Genomic DNA, 18,783 nt, shown 5'->3' on the forward strand with positions numbered 1-18,783 from the left:
AGGCCTGGGAAAGGCATAGTTCTGAACATGCTTTGCATGAAAAGATCTCAAGTTCAGCCAACATTTCCACAGTAGACTGGGAAGAAAGCCTGTCCCAAACTCAGAAGAGCAAATCAAGTGGATGTAATGGATGATTTGGTAAACACTGCTGGCCTCTTTTCTGTCGCAGCATGGATCACAGCAGGGAAATGGTCAGCAAGACCTTTGTCAATGCCTGCTTGATGTCTCCTGTTGACTGGCCTTTCCTCAGAGGAAGGCATGGGGTCCAGATTATTTTATTTTATTTTTTATTTCTTCAATTTATATAGCCACCCATCTCACAAAGCAACACTTGACAGCTACAGCAGGTAAAACAATGCAAAACATAATGTAAAACACAACCATACATATAGCAGCAGAAAGATCCATCCAGTCTAAACAAAATAGCACATGATGGGCTCCCACTAATATCCTTACCCAGGAACACAGCCATGTATTAAGAGTCTTCCAAAAGGCCTGCAGGGTTGGGGCCAATCTAATCTCAGGGGAATGGTGTTCCATAGGGTAGGGGCAGCAACCAAAAGGGCCCACTTCTGAGTCTTGCAAGATGACGTTCTTTGTAGATCTAATGAGAACTACAACATGCTTTTTCTGCTGGATCTAATTGGGCAGGTAGAAACAACTGAGGGGAGGCGATCCCACAAATAAACTGGCCCTATGCCATGAAGAGCCTTAGAGGTGAGAACTAGCATGGAGCACAGGTGTAATATGTGCACAACGAGGCACATTCTTAACAGTCCATGCTGCATCATTCTGCATCAGCTGCAGCTTCTGGATGTTCTTCAAGGGCAGCTCCATATAGAGCATGTTGCAGTGATCCAGTTGGGAGGTGACTAAGGCATCAGAGACTGTGAGCAGAGCCTCCTGGTTTCAGGAAAGGGTGCAAATGTGGCACAAGTTCATGGGAGCATTGCTTTCTGGTTGGCAGGTGACAGTTGTTGCTTGATAAGGAAAGACAGACTGTTGTTTGAGAGAAGTCTTTAACAAGAGTGTGAGGACTGTTTTGTGGTTTAGGTTTGTTGGTCACTGGGAAACATTTTTAAGTAAGAACAACAGAGTCTTGGAACTCTTAAGTGCTAATAGATTTATTATGTCATAAAGTTTCTGGGCTGGAATCCATTTAATCTGAGGAGGTGGACTGCAGTTCATGCAAGCTAATGCTAATGTATTTATCTTTAAGGTGCCAGCATGTTTTCTTACTTTTTGCTGCAACAGGATTATGCAGCTATTATTTTGGAAGATCTTGGGACAAAGAAAGACTTTGAAAAAAAAGAAATAGGTTCATCTTGATTGGTGGTTTAATTCTTTAATTCATTCAGATGTTGCCATAAGATTTGGTCTATCTTCAATTTTTATTTTTTCCCTTCGCAGAGGCTTCTTCAAGGCTTTAGCAAACCTCTTTTGAAAATCCAGTAAAAAGTCATTACCCAGGTCATCGTCCTGGTTTGTCACTTGTATTTCCACTTTGATTTTCAAAACTTTAACCAGCTTCTTTTGTACACAGAGTCATTGTACACGAGATGGGTGGTGGAGAAATATGACACACAAACAAATAAATAAATATCCAGTAAAAAGTCCTTATCAGGGTCATTCTCTTGGCTCGTCATTTGTAATTCCACCGAAAACCAAACTTTTTTTCTTTTCCTTTTCTGTCTGGAATCTTTAATCCCCTCTAGTAACCACTTTCTGAAATCATAGTCTCAATCTCTGTTATGACAAAAGAGAGACAAAACATTCCGGTTCCCACAAAATGCTGTTTATTTTATTTAATTATTTCCAACAAACTTATAGTAGAAGTCCCAGTGTTCCAAAGTTGTCTGGACCCTTAATTCATTTATAACTTTCTTAGATCAAAATCTTATTTAGCTTTTTGTTATTTATTTCCAATTCTTTAATTTCTTAAACTTGTAGTTAATTTCTCTTTCATTCAGGAAGAAAGGTAAACTCACCAGGTGACTTCTCAAACTTGTGGTTCTGAAGATCTCTAATAGCCTTAGAACAGTAAATAAGCAATTTCCTAAAGTGATTAGAAAGTGAGGTTAGTGAACTCAGTGCCCTTTAAAAGGCTCTGTGAGCATGATGGCTCATCCCTTCATCTCCCAGTGGTCTCCTCGTGAGAAGCAGCCATCTGGAGCACATGTGGGTGATCTCCTGGCCTCTCCTTATCCAGAGAGGTGCCAACAGACTGGTCCATTTGCCAGGTCTTCTGTCTTTGCCATGGTCATTGTCTCTACTGGAAGTTGCTGCTTCTCTGAATTCTTGTAAGCTGGTGCTTGTATTGTGATCTAGCCACTGTAACTTCTGTCAGTCTCTGTTTTTGATTGCCTTCAATTCTTCCAAGCATGAGGGTCTTCTCCAATAATTCTTACCTTCACTTTATATGTTCAAAATATTTAGGTTTTATCTTCATTATTAATACTTCCAGTGAGCAGCTTTATTTTACTTACTATTGAATTATTTGTTTTCTTTAAGGTCCAAAGTATTCCCAACAATTTTCTTCAATACCACAGACAGTTTCTCTTCATTTTGCCTGTCTAATAATCCAGCTTTCACAGCCATAAGGTACAACTGGGAAATCTATGATCTTGGCAGTACATACCTGTGTTGTCTATGTGATGTTTCTGCACTTTAATATTTTTGTCTAGGTCTGTCATTGTCTTTCTCCAGAGCAGCAGACATCTATTTCATAGCTACAGTCACTATCCCTATTCATTTTTAAGCCTAGGAAGATATAGCCTATTGCTATTTCAACTTCTTCTCCACCTAATTGCACTGGGTTGGCAACGCAATGTGCAATGTTCATTTGAGAGAGAGAGATGATAAATCAACCTTTGTGTGAGAGCGAAGCTGGGAAAAATGCTGTCCATGAGGAGGGCACAAGCGTCCAGGTCATCTAAATGCCGAATAGGATGGAACCTGGTGAGAAGCATAAAGACAACAACCCACGTTGCCACTTAAAGAGCTCATAGTTCTCATGGATTGGTAAACTCTGTAGTTCAGTAACCTCTCTCTCTCTTTAATTAAGCAGATAATTTTCTCATTGGAAGCAATGAGATTCCTCATACAAGGGAGTTCTTCACAAATGATCTGGAATCTGGAACAGGCAATGAAGTAGCTAACATTAGTTAATTCAGTGCAGTGCACTAAAACATGCCCTAAGCCTCTGAAACAGCCACAAAAAACCAAATGAGCTACTCGGCATATAAGTTAAAACTTTATTAGTTAGACAATAAAGAGGCAAGGAAATTAATAACTAAGGATGTCTCTGGATGACACTTGTTGCACAATTATTCTACAAAACTCACACAATCAATGCCATTCTCATTTGGTAATCCTCCATGTGTTGAAGAAATGTCAAAATAGTACAGCACCCTCTAACTGACAGTGCTAGGAGTCCTACAATGGATACACCAAAAGATACAAATCCAGATCCACACAACTTCCAGGTTTCAGAAGCAGCACACTTCTCAAATATCAGTCATCTGGAAGTAACAGTTGGTGATACCTATTCTTGCATCCACGTCCTGCCCATGATCTTCTCCAAGGCATTTGTTTGGCCAATGAATTAGATATTGGTTTGGAGGGATTCTGCCAGGACAGCCTGCTTAGCTGCTTTAGGTAAAGGACAAGATAGCACTTTCCACATTCCATATTTCATCAGTTGTATCTTACATATAGCAGTGGCTGCATTGGCAATGGGGGCCAGTGGTCAAGTTTAGGGGATCTAGGACAATCATGGGAAATATACAGCTTCATCCTCCAAAGACAAATTATTTATTTTAACCAGAGGTTAGAAATTGGTGGCCTTCCAGATGTTGCTGAACTACCATTCCAGCTAGTAAAAGCTGCTGGCAGGTTTAGTTGAACAATTTCTGGAGAGCTACAAGTTCCATACCCCTAAGTAGATCAACCATTTGCAGGGTAGCCTACCTGATGCTCCCCAAATGTATTGAACTTCATCTCCTATAATTCCCAGACAATTACTTTGATCATGCTGACTGGAATTATAGATGGTTGGGCAGTAGACTCGTGTCAAATGAAAAATGTTGTAAATAAAGGGTATATACAGCGCAATGTAACCACAAAACTGAAGAGTGACAACCTAAAACCGTAAAGCACGCAATGGTAGGGCTGACCTACCTCTTCTTATTCTCAGCTGTAACAACTGCACCATGAAGAAGCTAAGGAAAAGAAATAGCCATGACTCACCAGAAATCCAACAGTCACATCATGCTTCTTCCAGTGGTATAGCAATGTGTGACTAATTTCTGACTAATCGTTTTTTCTGTCTCCCAGGAGACAGTAAATTTCCAGAGTTTGGTAGCTCCTCAAATGCATTGAACTGAGCAGCTGTAACAGGAGGGGGAAGTCCCGGAAAAATGACTGGGTCAGATAAGAGGAAGGCGGGTGGCAACCGCTCTGATTCTTAGGAACTTTCAAAAGTTAAATGTCATGAGCAGTTACTTCAGTTTCAGCTCATGTGGTGGTTTAAAACCTTAACACTTTTTAGCTCCTGCTTTGTTCACATTAAGAAAGATAAAAAGTCAAGAAATTGTTTTCTAAATGTTCAAGCTACCCAGATACAAGCAAAACCAACCAGTGAAAACATGTATTTTTTTAAACCAGATAGTTATACCAAAGGTGGCAAAATAAAAGTCCATGACCAATAAAATCTTTAAAAAATCCAAACTGATAAAATAAAACTATGGGTGGCATCTAGACTTGAATCATATATGATCATATCATATCCCTTTGATTTAGAGGGAACTAAGTGTAGCCAACTTGATCACAATTTAACTCAATAAAAATAAGAAGAAAAACATTGCTAATTGATCAGGATAGTTAAAACCTTCATTGAATCTAAACATGAATACAATCAATCATTTATTATGGCAGCTTTCCCCAGAGTGCTGCTCTCCAAATATGTTGGCTGCTAAATGCTATTTATTTAATCTTAAACACAGCCATAATATCAACCCCATTAATGGACATACCTCCATATAACTTTAGCTGGCCAACTTACATATTCTTATTGGACACTAAAAGAGAAGCAAATCTTTTTTTTCCACAGAAAGCAAGAAAGTTCCCAGTCAACTAGATTCTAATTTAGCCTTAGGTAAGTTGACTGGAATTATGGGAACTGTGTTTCAGCACATCTAGAGGGTACCAGGTTAGTGATAGATATCCTGACACTACTATTCAAAAGCTTCTGTGCACCTATGCTGCATTTTCCCTATTAATTGTTGCTTTTTTACATAGAAAGAAAGGCAGAAAGGATGGAAAAGCTTGGGCACAGTGTCCAGATCCTTGCAAATGAGGCAGAGTGATTACATGGTTTTTCTTCCTATATCTGGCTTACTTTCAAAGGGGAGAAAAGAGGAGAAAAGACCTCAGTGGTATATCTTATCTTTCACATGTTCAAGCAGTTGGTGGCTTCTAGTGTAAAGGATCAAAGGCAAGGATGAGAAATTGCTGGCCATTGGGCTGGATGTGGTCCATCGTGCTTTTTCATCTCATTCTTCACCACTCCTGCTCAACCTCTCCTATCACAGTGGAAAATGGCTGCTTGAGTGACACTGAACACAACTTCTCAGAGCATATCCAATGCAACAGCTGCCTCACCCCACCCTTGGCTGGCTTTTCCTGCCCAAGATCTTTGTAGAGGGCCTGCTCTGAACAATGGACACTGCTAACCCACACACACTGTTTATGCTGATTGACTGACTGACTGACTGACTGACTGATTATGTGCCATCAAGTCATTGTCAACTCTTAGCTACTACATAGATTTTCTCCATGACACCGGTTATGTGGTTTGAGATAAAAAAACCCTGGTCTTGTTCCCTCAACATAAAAAATTGTGGGCATAGGCTGGCTTTACTCAATGGCAAGGGAAGGCATTCACTATCATAATTTGTTAGATTTATAGCCTATCATTCTTCTTGGAGCTTGAGGCAGCAGACATAGCACTCCCCCCTCCAGTTTTTTCTACAACACAGTCCTGCAAGGTAAATTGGAATAAGAGAACATGACTAGCCCAAAGTTTAAAAGTGGATTTGAACCTTGGTATTCCCAGGCCTTATCCAACACCTTAACCACTCTACCACAATATCCACGACTCTCTATGGATATTGAACTAATTATCCAACTTTATCCAATCTTCATGTAGCCAAAGTAGCACTATACACACATAAAAAGTGAAATCTCATTAGGCTCTGAGAAAATCCAAAATGTATATACCTATTCTCTGTAAAAGTGGCAAACAAAAACAACCCCAGAACAGCCCAATGAGGACAAGCGAGAATTATTATTTGGGGGCAAAATGTGGAAAAACGAAGATTGAGAAAAAGCAGAATGCAGGATTTTGGGAAAGAGCTTGGCTGAGTTTGAACAAGACACTTATTTCCATATTTTATCACATTCTTCTACAGCTGTGATGGATGGATCCAAGGGAGAAAGGGTTTGAATCAAGACTTTGAAGTGTTTTATTTCCAAGAGGAAAGAAAAGAGCAGTAAATGCAGTCTAGGCAATTCCTGATTACTTTTTTTTCCCCCCCAGAGGCAGAAATTTGTGGCAGGAAAGCAACCTCTGCTGGTCAGCAGTGAGAACTACAGGCCTTCATAAATTTGATTTCCTTCATGCTAGGAACCAGCAGGAACCATCCAATCAGATCATATTTCTCCCTCTGTCAGTCATACATATTATCTATATGGAAACTAGTTGCATTAAGCTCAGTGCACCTATTGAGTAAAGGCAGCCAAGAGCAGGCTTGCAAGTCTTTAAACAGTTTTGCCCTTTGCATATTTACTCTTTTTTCCCCCTTTTCCTTCTTTGGGGAGAAGGTAATGGTTGAGGGTTCCCCGTTGCATGTAGGGAGGTGGATTATGAACATGCTCAGATTCTACAGACAAAATGGACAGTAGGGAATTCTTCCATGAACCAAGTCAGTTTCTGGAATCTGGAGTCTTTGAGGGGATTGGACAAGAATACACCCTTGCAGCCTCTTCCTTCCAGTGACCCTCTTCATGGCTCTCCCTGATTAACTGGAGAGCTCTAGAGCAGTGTTTCTCAACCTTAGCAACTTTAAGCTGTGTGGACTTCAACTCCCAGAATTCCCCAGCCAACCATGCTGGCTGGGAAATATTCTGGGAGTTGAAGTCCACATGTCTTAAAGTTGTTGAGGTTGAGAAACACTGCTCTAAGATCTCTATAAAATCCACTATGTAATAAAACAGGCAGCGCAGGGTATTTTCTTAACTCTGCCTTCCAAAACAGCCAACAGTAAGAGATTGAATCAGGCTAATGTTCGAGCTCTCAGTTTGGAAACTGTGGTAACGTTTAAACATCTTGCAGTTCTAAACAGAGGATAGGGTAAAGATGGACAAGCCTATCACTGAAGGAGTTACTGAGAGCCACCAATGACAAATAAATACACAAGCATTTCTTTGGAATAACAAATAATAACTCTTAGCCCCAAATTTTTATATACTCAAACTGAAAAGAACTCCTAGTCCTTTCACACACACACACACACACACACACAAATCCTGGCTAGTCCAATTTTTCTATAATTTAGAATGGGAAGTAAATAATGTTCATGTTAACATTATTGAGCCTTTCTCCAACCTGGTGTCCTCCCAATTTGCTGGACTTCAACTCCCTTGATTTCTGGTGTGCAAGAAAAAGGATTATATTGTTAAATGGCTAATTTGTGGCAAATCTTCCCAACATCTTTTTTTTAAAATTATTGATTCTTTCATTTTTATATACATATTCCTCACTGCATCATAGTATCTATCTAACATTCACAGCAAATCATTTAGGTTCTCAGCCAACAACATGCACTGCCTGCATACAAAAGTATACACACATTCTAACAACCAACTTCTAACATCACAAGTATTCTTTACACATCCACCTATAAGTACATTAAATAATCAAGAAGACTCCTACACACGTGTCTTACTGACTGCTCAATGTTGAATACTTTGTTGAGCATTTATTACTCCTACATAACTTTATTTTCATCATATAATGCTCTTACTGCATTTAACAACCAACCTTCAACTTCACATTCATGAAAAATGTTGTCTAATTCAAGCCTATTGTCTTTATAATACACTTTCTTTAAGTCAACAAATTTATAATAAACTTTCTTTCTTACATTCATTCATATCTCAGTGACCTGCTGAAGAGCAAATATCTGACCTGCACAGGGAGCATAAAGTCACACCATAACTTCCTAAATTTTGCTCGTTGATGCCTTTCATACCCTTTCAATCAGAATTCTGCCAAACATCTTCCCAAGCTAATCCCTCTGCTTTTATTCCTGCTGTCTTTTCTTTTGTATACAGGAACAACGACAGCATTCTTCCAATGGTCAGGCACAGGTGCAGTCTTCATATACACATGAAACAAATCACACAGCCAATTCCATAAGCAAACCATAACCTCTTTTTAACATATCTTCAGCTACACCTTCTACACTGTAACTTTAGCATTTTTTCAACATTGTCACAGCATTTATGACTTCCTTTTCATTCATGTTTTTTCCCTGGACTCTAACAGTTATAGCATTTGTTCCAATTTCACAGGATATCATTATAATTCCCCTACAAATCTCTGAAACATTCCTTCTATTAATCTCTCACGTAATTTTCACCTCAAATAATTTCATTAGTTTTTGTTCTTAATTCTATTCACTCTGCTGGAGGTCCTCATTTAGCCTCTTTCTCCTACTTCCAAAGTAATTTTTTACTTTCATCAAAGTCACTTTGCATTTTCTCTGGCTCTTGTGTTCTTAACTATTCCTTACTGCCTTTGATGACATTCTTTATATTTTTCTCTATGTACATATTATACAGTATCTTTCTTTTCTCATTTTTAGCAGCAATCATTCTCTTATATAGATTTTTTTTCATTTACAGTCTTGTTCGCTTCATCATCCATCAGTTACTCTTTTTCATACTTCCCACTAGGGTAACTCCACCCACTTCTTTGGTCCTCCATAGCATAATTCTTTTCACTCTATTCCAAGCAGTTTCCACATCCTCTTTCCCTACATCCTCTTTCAATTTATTTTGTTTGCAGATTCATCTACTGTATCTTATAAAGCTTTTTCATATAGGACTCATACTTTCTCTTCCTGTAGTCATTCTACTATCACTCTCATCTATTTTACTTATTTCCCTTTTTTCCTCCCAAGATCTACTCTTCACATTAGCAAGAAATTGTCCCACATTCAGAACCTCTCTGTAATGTAAAAAGTATTATGAAGGAATGGAATGCCTTGTCCCTAGGGACAGGGAACTGCTGGTCCACAGCCCAGATGCAGCCGTGGTACCCATACGCCTTACCATTAAAAGCATCTGGAGGTGCCAGATCTTCCCTAAAACTCCCCCCCCCAACTTTCCTGAAATCCTGTCTCTTCGTGGCCAGAAGACTCTACCACTGCATGCAGTGTGGAGCAATAATTCAGGCATAAAGCAACAAGGGTAGATCTTCAGGAAGGGATGGGCTCACATATTGATGTTCTCCAGGAGAGAATTTGATCCCCAAGGCAATAAAAGTTCATTCACCTCTTCCCTAATAACTTCTTAATTTTTAGAAGAGGACAGGCTGGCTACCAGGAACTCTGAACAGGAGCAGAATACACTGCAAATTTTTATAGGTCCCTCTTAGTTTATTAACAGTGAAGTGCTGATCCAGTGCTAAGCACTATACAGTACAAAAATAATTGAAGTAGCCTCTGCTCACATTTGCAATAACTAATTAGAGAGAAAAGGAGAAAGAATTAGGAGAAGAGAAAACTTTGCATGCATTAAAGAAATAGTGAAAAGGAAGAATAAAGATACATGAACTGAGAAATGCAAAAGAAAAATTGAGTTCATTGTATTAGATAGGGAGGAGATCAGCCAAGGATTTTGTGGGAGGTACTTTCCACCTGAAAAGGTCATGAGAGAGAATGCAGGGAGATGCAAACAGGTCAGTCAGAAAATGAGAGGCTTCATGAGCAAATTAATGTTTGATCAACTGGGAGGATCTGAGAGAGAGAACAGAAAAAACAAGAAGCAATACAGATCTATATGGAGGAGTGAGATCACAAAGAGGTGAAAAATAATATAAATTTAAATAAAATAGTGAACAAGGTAGGAAGACAATAGAGGGAAATATATGAATGAGAGACACAAAGAAATAAAATTTGAAAGAGTGGAAGGGCTGAGGATAGGAAAAACAGATCTAAAGCAGTTATATAACCTGAGACCCCATGGCTGCATGTATCCCTTCAAGTCTCTTCAAAACTTGCCATTGAAAGTATTTCATACACAGCAAATAATGAGCTAAATGTAATTAATGTAATGAATTTTTCATTACAAATAAATAAAAACTATTACTTTCTATCCCTTTATTATTTTTATAAATAACTCAAGGCGGTGAACATACTTAATACTCTTTCCTTCTTCTCTTTTCCCCACAACAACAACCCTGTGAGGTGAGTTGGGCTGAGAGAGAGTGACTGGCCTAAGGTCACCCAGCCGGCTTTCATGGCTAAGGTGGGACAAGAATGGTCTCCTGGTTTCTAGCCTGTTGCCTTAACCACTAGACCAAACTGGCTCTTTTTAATTTAATATTATTTAATATCTTTTCTCATTTAATATCTTTTTAATATCTAATATTTAATATCATTTAATATCTTTTCTGTACTATCCCCACTTCTTTGTTTTGGTCCACCTACTTTTTGGAGCGTGACCTCAGCATGTCAATTCAGGGGCCTAGTGCTTGGAAAAATGGTTATGCACTCCTGGTATAAGGTGACAAATGGTACCCAAGACAGAATAAAGATCTGAATAAAAGTTTTAGTTGAGTCAAATTAAAAAGGATGATTTGGGGAAATAAAGAATAGATAGATCTCAGCTGCAGCAAAAATGTTAACAAAAGATTCTCAAACAAAGATGTAAACTCTAACAGACCATTGTTAATCTCTGCATAACAAGCCATTCAATTCTACTTTTCAGATCCTAGCAGTTCCTTCACACTGGGATGTTCCATGGATAGCGCTTGGGATTGTTCAACATATTTCAGGTACGCCTATAATAGCATGCGCTTATATTCCTTATTTGGTTCCAGGCCCACCATATCTGATGGGCAGCTTCTCTTGCTCTTTCCCTATACAGTGAAGTAAAACTTTATCAAGTTGACCCCTATATCATCCTTCTCCAACCTGGCACCCTCCAACATACCCAGAAGGTACCCAGTTGGAGATGGGTGGCATATACCATGTTGCTTTCTGAGTGAGATGGGCGACTAAATTTGAAGTGTGTGTGTATGTGTGCATGTGTGTGTGTATTCTTCCAATTTGTACTTTTAATCCCAGTATGATTCTGGCTATTGGTTAGTTGGGGGGCCATTTTGTTTTCCTCTTACTCACTTTGGAAGTCTTCTGGTCTGAAGAACAGGATAAAATGTGCTCCATAAATAAGCCAAGAAACAAACTGCAGATTTGCCCATTAGCAAATCCCATCACTGTGGATTGGGGGGTGGGGGGTGGGGGAACTCACCAGATGGAATGTTATGTTTTATAACTAGATTTTATGATGCTATTATGGTATTGTGTCCCATATGAGAAGCAGGAATGAAAACTCTTAAGCAAGTCATAGTGTATGGTACAGCAAATCCCATTGAGTGAGTGCTAGACAAACCTAAGGAAAAAATTTCAGTGCACTCACACTGCCTCTCTTCAGTTGGCTATACTTTCAATTCCCCAGCTTCATAAAGGCTCATTATTTAAAATGCACCATGCTATATCTGGGGTAAAAAAGTAAAAGGTAAAGGTTTCCCTTGACATTAAGTCCAGTCATGTCCGACTCTAGGGGGCGGTGCTCATCTCCGTTTCAAAGCCGAAGAGCCGGCGTTTGTCCGAAGACACTTCCGTGGTCATGTGGCTGGCATGACTAAACGGAACGCCGTTACCTGCCCACCGAAGCTGTACCTATTAATCTACTCACATTTTGCATGTTTTCGAACTGCTAGGTTGGCAGGAGCTGGGACTAGCAACGGGAACTCACCCCGTCACGCAGATTCGAACCGCTGACCTTCCGATCGGCAAGTTCAGCAGCTCAGCGGTTTAACCCGCAGTGCCACTGCGTCCCCACATATCTGGGGTAGTCAAAGCAATTTTAGATTGCTATTGATTCTTAAGATAGCCAGTGCTTTTTAAACTGTTGTGAGCTATTGCAGCAAGAGGAAAAATGGCAGAATAAAATTGTGTCCGCCCATGTGTATCTGCAAACCTCAGTAGCCTTTGCTCCTTGGAAAAGGGTTGTGAGTCACTCTGGCAGATCTTCATTTGCATTAGGGCCCTTTTGCTTAGGGTGGCCAAGTCTCTCACAGCCAGTTGTTATGCATCAAAACGACATAAGAAACTGCTGTATACTGAGTCAGATCATTGATACCAGATAGAAACAGCTACCTAAAGCACAGCAGGTGGCGGCACCTAGCTGATCTTAAAAGAGCTAAGAGGTGTTGGAGCTGCTTAGTAGGTAGGTGAGAGATCAGCTGGAGATCCTTGGGCTGTAGGCTAGAATGAAAAGTTGAAAAAACATTCTGGAAGAGGGCAATGGCAAACCACTTCTGTACTATTGCTAAAAAACATGGGGGTGCCCATGTGGTGACCAAGAGTTGAATGAGACTCGATAAAACTTTATTTTTATTTTAACCAAGATTTCGCCTAAACTCTGTCTCAGATGCACTTGGGACTTTCTACAGGTAGAGCAGATACTCTAGCACAGAGCTAAAGTCCTTCCACGTTCTTCTTGGGGTGCCTTACTACACAGCTGGGCAATCTCTTTGTAGTGCAGAGCAACACTTTTTAAAAATGAGATGGGGGGATCTGAAGGCTACGTGGAGCACCGTGGTGTTGAACTGACATCACTGGAGGGAGAAAGCCTGGAATTCTCACCTCACCATGGGTTAAAGTTTTTTAGGATTTGAGAGGGTTAAATAAAGTAAGTAAGAGCAAATTCTACTACTGCCAAAGAGGAGCAAGAGGCCACAGGACCCTGCCAAGTGGCCTGCCCTTGCCTTAAAACATTTGGGAATTCTCAGCATAGATTCTTTCCCTCTGCACTACTTTAGTCCACTTTATAGCTTTCCAATTTGAGCTGTCTCTGCTTTAAATAAATATATTTGATTGCATTTTGAATAAATAAATAAAATCTCCCTTTCCTCAACTGGGTTCTTCATAGTCATCATAGTCCCTGGAATATTTGTTTTATATTCATATCCTAGCATCTCCCTTTTCCTGCTTGAAACCCTAGAGAGTTACTGCCAGTCAGTATTAAACTAAATGAACTAGTGTGAGTTGAATCACAATCAGTCAGTTTTCTGTGCTGACTTACCTTTTGGATTTTTGCTCTATCCTGGAGTTCTTCGCTGATTCCTTCCCAGCTTGTCCACGACATTCTTCAACTATCTTGCGCAGAGCTGGTCACAGGACTCCAGAGAGAGGTTTTGAAATACTCCGGACTGAAGACCAAGTTTATTTTTAAAATGTCCAAAAGACATATGGCTACCAGTTAGAAGCCTCTTTTCCCTCCATCTCCAGTCCCACCCCTTCTGCAAACTCATTTCTTGCTTTCTTGCTTTTCTTCTTTCTTTGCTTTCTCTAAGTCCAGTAACATCCTCCTTTGCCCAACTGAAACTGGACTAAGCTCCGCTCAAGTGCTCTGGGTGGGTCAAAGGGTCACCACAAAGGTCATGGGGGTCAATGTATAGCCATCCCAGGTCAATAGGCAACAGATCACCCCTCAAATTCTATACCAGGCACTTAAAGAAAACAGAGAAATAGAAGAATCCATTCAAGCTATTAACAGCCTTGTCAATCAAAACAAAGGCATGAGAAATACTAGGGAACGAATGAAAGAAAGGGAAAGAAGGAGCAAAGAAGCAAGTCATACCTTTAGCAGAATGTGACAAGATGAAGTCCCACCCCAGCAAATACACTCCTTCAGTTCTTATAAGCATTTAAAAACTTGTAAAGAGGATGCTCAAAGTATCTTACTAATAATGCATATGTGTCTCTGTCTTAAGAGATAACTCTAAATCTATAGAGGCAATAGTATTTAGAAATAATACATCTATAATATTGATATTAATGTTTACTGTTTATGTTTCTTATACATTTGCAGAGATGTAAAAATATCAATGTAATATAATTAATAAATAAGGGAACACAAAAATACAAAATTTGCATTTTATAATATATCTTGTCACTGAAACTTTGAGGACTCGTTTTCACACCTATAGATACTAAGATTTCTATATAAATTTTTATTTTAAAAAAATTACAAAACCATAAGATACTAATAGAACTTAGAGAGTTGTATTACATTGAAGTGTAGCACAACAGTACATACAAACATTTGCAAAAAACAAAGCAAAACCAAAACAAAACTTTCTGTTAACAAAAATACATAATTTAAATCACTTCAGCAATGTCTTACATGATGGAAAAAATATTTTGTAAATATATCACAATTGCTTTCCTTTTTAAAATGTTTACTATATTACATTTAAGAAAACAAACTGCAGCATTCTTAAATGTCTATTAAGACAAATACTTAGACATTTATTTACATTTTTTTTAAAAAGTGGTGACATTTTTAGGCACATAAAAATGCAGATGAACAGAAACACGTTAAAAAGAAAGCAAGTCACAAAATTTAACTGGGGAGAAAAATTCGATTCTGAAAAGATACAGGAAAATAAATCTAGAGACTGGAAGGGATTTTTATGTCAGCTGAACTTACGATTTAGGATATTACTGCTTTTCCATATTTCCAGATGAAAGCTGATTATTTTGGATCAGCAAAATTGGCAATTTTCACAGGTAATACTAATGTCTGGGCTAGCAGTTCATTCATCAGCCAGAAGCATACCTTCTCATATGTGAAGGTATTATGTTCAGGACTAAGATACAAAAAGGATGCCATTCTCATCTCAAGCTTAGTCAGGCATAGAAAAGACCTATTAAAATTAATGGGACAAATCATGATTAACTTAAGATCCCTTGTTTTCAGTGCATCTTTTCTAACACAGTGCACAACCACTAGTGAAGTGTTAGCAATTATGCCAGAGCATAATCTGGCAGCAAATGGTTACAAGGTTTATGACAAAAGTTTTTTTAAAATATTAAAAGTTGTTTTAAAAATTCTTTTAAAAAGGACTTCTAAAAGAATACCACCCCAACTTGGAACCTTCTAGATGTGTTTGGACTGAGAATTCTGAGTCCAGCATACTTGGAGGCACCAGGTTAGGAAACGCTGATGTAAAATACTCACTTTTAAACAACAAATGCATTGTATGCTGCATTGTGTAATGCAGTACACAAAAAATAGGAAATCTACTTTTAAACTGAAGTTGTCATCTGTTCGATTTTTTAAACCAAGGTAGATGTATAAGAAATATTAGAACAGAAAAACGAAGTCAAGGTCTTAAACCTGCCATTTACTTGGAAGTAAAGCCCCCAGAATTCTACTTCTGAGGAGACAAATACAGGACAGAGCAACTTATACAGGGCTAATCAGAAATAACTCCCTCTGAATGATTGATATTTTTAACCCAAATGACTCTTACGAATATAATTTAGATAGGAAAAAGTTGTAAAAATGATGAGAATTTTCTTATTACTAAGATAAGGAACAATAATTACTTCTTAATCACCTCAAATAATATGCTTTTGACGATTTCTCCCCTAACCATTCCCTTCTCGTCTGGCATCAAATTTGCAAGCCTTCTCTTGCAAAAATAAATGTTACTTTTCTTAAGAAAGAGTCAGGGCTTTAAAAAAAGCAGAGAAACAAATCACTGTATAATACGGAAAATGTCAAAGGAAGGTAGAAAAATGGTACAATTCCCCCTACTCCTGTCTTGAAGACTGATGCATGAATATTTTTCCTTGGGAATGTACAAACTCATTCCTTTGAAAGGAGAGAATCATGGCAGCATTGGTGGTGGACAATAAAGAGCAACTATGGGGAAAAACAGAGAAATGAAGAAAATAAAAACAGAATTCCCTGAAAAATATGTAAGAAAAGATATTAGAAACTGGTTACAGTAGTTATGATTCCTCCATAAAAGTATCTCTGCTGAAACAGGAAACTGATTTGGTTAGAAAAAGAAGCAATAGCATAGAAGCACAATTATTTATTGTTTTTCCCTTTAATTCTCTTCAGGGGCTCAGTACAAACATTTCTCAAGTCCGTAATGAATTGTAGTGAACCAGAAAAAGCATTTGCTCCTACCTGATCCTGAAAGCTCTCCTTCCCACTGTAAAAATGCTATGTTGAAAATTACTTAAAGTAGAAATCTTTTTCTTTCTTTCCTTAGTTATATGGCATATAGTGCCAAATGATCAATGCTATATTAATGTCCAGTGAACTTCTTGTGCTTATTTACAGGTTGAAAAAGAAGCCAGCTCTGAGAAATTCCTTCTCCTCACATTGTTTCAGGTACAAAAGGGCAGAAACAGTCCTAAGATTAAAATGAAATGAAGATTTATAAGGTAATCCCGGATGTATTTTCTTGGAAGCAAGCCTTCTTCATAGTAGAAGATCACATTCCCAGATAAACAGGAGCTGGATTCAGGAGCCAGTGTCTTCACTGCCAAATGTGTGCTATGAAGTGCCCTGAAAATTATTGCTTACAAAAAATACCAAACATGATTCTAAAGTATCACTCAGTATTGGTTTCAAACTATATATCTAAAGATATAATCCTTTCTTAATGGGAAAAAAAAGTGCTTTGATTTCATCTGCTGCCATGCATTTCAATCCTGTAGCCTTGATTCAGTTTCTTAGAACATTGAACTATTTTGTATATGGCCAATTATATATTGTTTATTTATTTATTATATATATTGAGAGCCAGTTTGGTCTCGTGGTTAAGGCACCAGGCTAGAAACCAGGAGACTGTGAGTTCTAGTCCCACCTTAGGCATGAAAGCCGGCTGGGTGACCTTGGACCAGTCACTCTCTCTCAGCCCAACCCACCTCACAGGGTTGTTGTTGTGGGGAAAATAGGAGGAGGAAGGAGTACTGGATATGTTCCCCACCTTGAGTTATTTATAAAAATAATAAAGGTGGGATAGAAAATAAAATAAATAAATAAATAAATAATCTACAGTGCAGTACTATATTTAAATAAACATTTGGTTCACTTAGGAATAGTATAGGAGAGACTATCCATGTCAGGATTAAATATTAGGACAGATCATTAATTTGTTCTATGCTTTTCTTAAGAAATTTCCTAACAGACTTACCTGTTTGTTCAGAAGTAAGTCCCATCATGAACATGAAATCTAGGTTCAGAGTGCAGTAATTTGTACATTTACATGGAACTAAGACGGATTGAATTCCATGGACTTATTCCCAGGTCTGTACTGGATTTAAACTTGTAATTTATTTTATTATTAAATAAGAGAGAAAAGCAGTCTTCTATAGGGCCACTACAATTGATTTGTTTTCTTAAAAAAGCTAACAAGTAATGCTTCCTAGGCTTGGTTTGCTTCTTCTGGACTTGCACTCCAGCTCTAAATTTCTGATAGAAAAACTTTAGTTGCATGGCTGCCTAACTATGTGTCTGCTCTTCTATGCATATGGAACCAACTTCTCCCCGCAAAATGTGTCCACTTTGAAAACAAGATGGTTATATCCATTTAAATGTGTATGTTTTGTTTTAGCAATTTAGTAATGCAAGGCTGTGTTTAGCAGTGTAGTCCAGGCAACAGTTTAGCACCCACAGAAAAAATAAGAATTATGTGGAATTCTCAGAACAGATGCTTGTTTGCTTGCAAACTTGGGAATGAGATATTTCTTAGAAGACCCTGAATTCCATACTGATATATTTTTGCTTCGAGTTAAAAAAAGACATCTATACAAGCCAACATTTTCCAAAAATTGCCACCAAACTGCATTTTATGATAGAAGGTGAAAGTTATTAAATACATGGAGTGCAAGTATATTTAATTAACTTCATTTCATTTTAATTAATTAGATCAAATTCAGTTTTTATCTTGGCCCAGCCCACTCAGTCTGACAGAGAGACCTCAATCTGAGAGAGGGATTGTCTTTCTCCATGTTATGGTGAATTCATTCTTAAAAGGTTAAAAAGAAATGGTTGGAAATGGGAAAGTTAAACTAATGTAAGGCAAGTTGAACAGTTGAGGCAGATGCAGTAGCAAAATAACAAGAAGGGTGGTTATTTTGCATTATGCTGAAAATGACCTTGTATTTGTCCCAAAGTCTGCACACAAGAAAATTCAAAAATAACCATAGATATGTTTGCTTGGCGAAGTTGCTTACCTCAAGGTGAACCTTTTTAAAAGGAATATGTTTTATATGCATGTGAAACTTCCCTCATGTTGAAGTTCTTCAAATCCTACAGAACAGCATTTTGGAAGTAATGGTAGCATTCCAAACTATCTTGCTTGATCAAATTGTCTGCAACATTGTTTTTTTAGCTTGTAATTTCTTGCCATCAGGATTTTAGTGAAGATGTTTCTCTCCCATGACCCGCTTGTCTTCTCCTTTTGATATTAGCATCAGGGATTCCCAGCCCAAGACATGAAAAATTTTGCATACTCATTCTATGCAAAACATACAAACAAACAAACAAAACCAAAAACCACCCAACCCCAACCCACCTGGGTACCACAACTTTCATTACCTCAACCAGAAAACATGCAGG

At 38.3% G+C, this 18,783-nt stretch overlaps 1 long non-coding RNA gene across 1 annotated transcript in view; it reads left to right on the plus strand.

Annotated features, from left to right (window-relative positions):
* Nucleotides 1–18,783, plus strand: part of LOC134495364 (uncharacterized) — a 74,337-nt gene extending 55,554 nt beyond the window's left edge. The window contains exons 4-5 of the long non-coding RNA XR_010067805.1: nt 16,498–16,548; nt 18,636–18,783. This is a non-coding gene — a long non-coding RNA (uncharacterized LOC134495364). The remainder of the gene's footprint in view (nt 1–16,497; nt 16,549–18,635) is intronic.

The sequence above is a fragment of the Candoia aspera genome, chromosome 4, assembly GCF_035149785.1.
Source record: "Candoia aspera isolate rCanAsp1 chromosome 4, rCanAsp1.hap2, whole genome shotgun sequence".
Lineage (NCBI taxonomy): Eukaryota > Metazoa > Chordata > Lepidosauria > Squamata > Boidae > Candoia > Candoia aspera.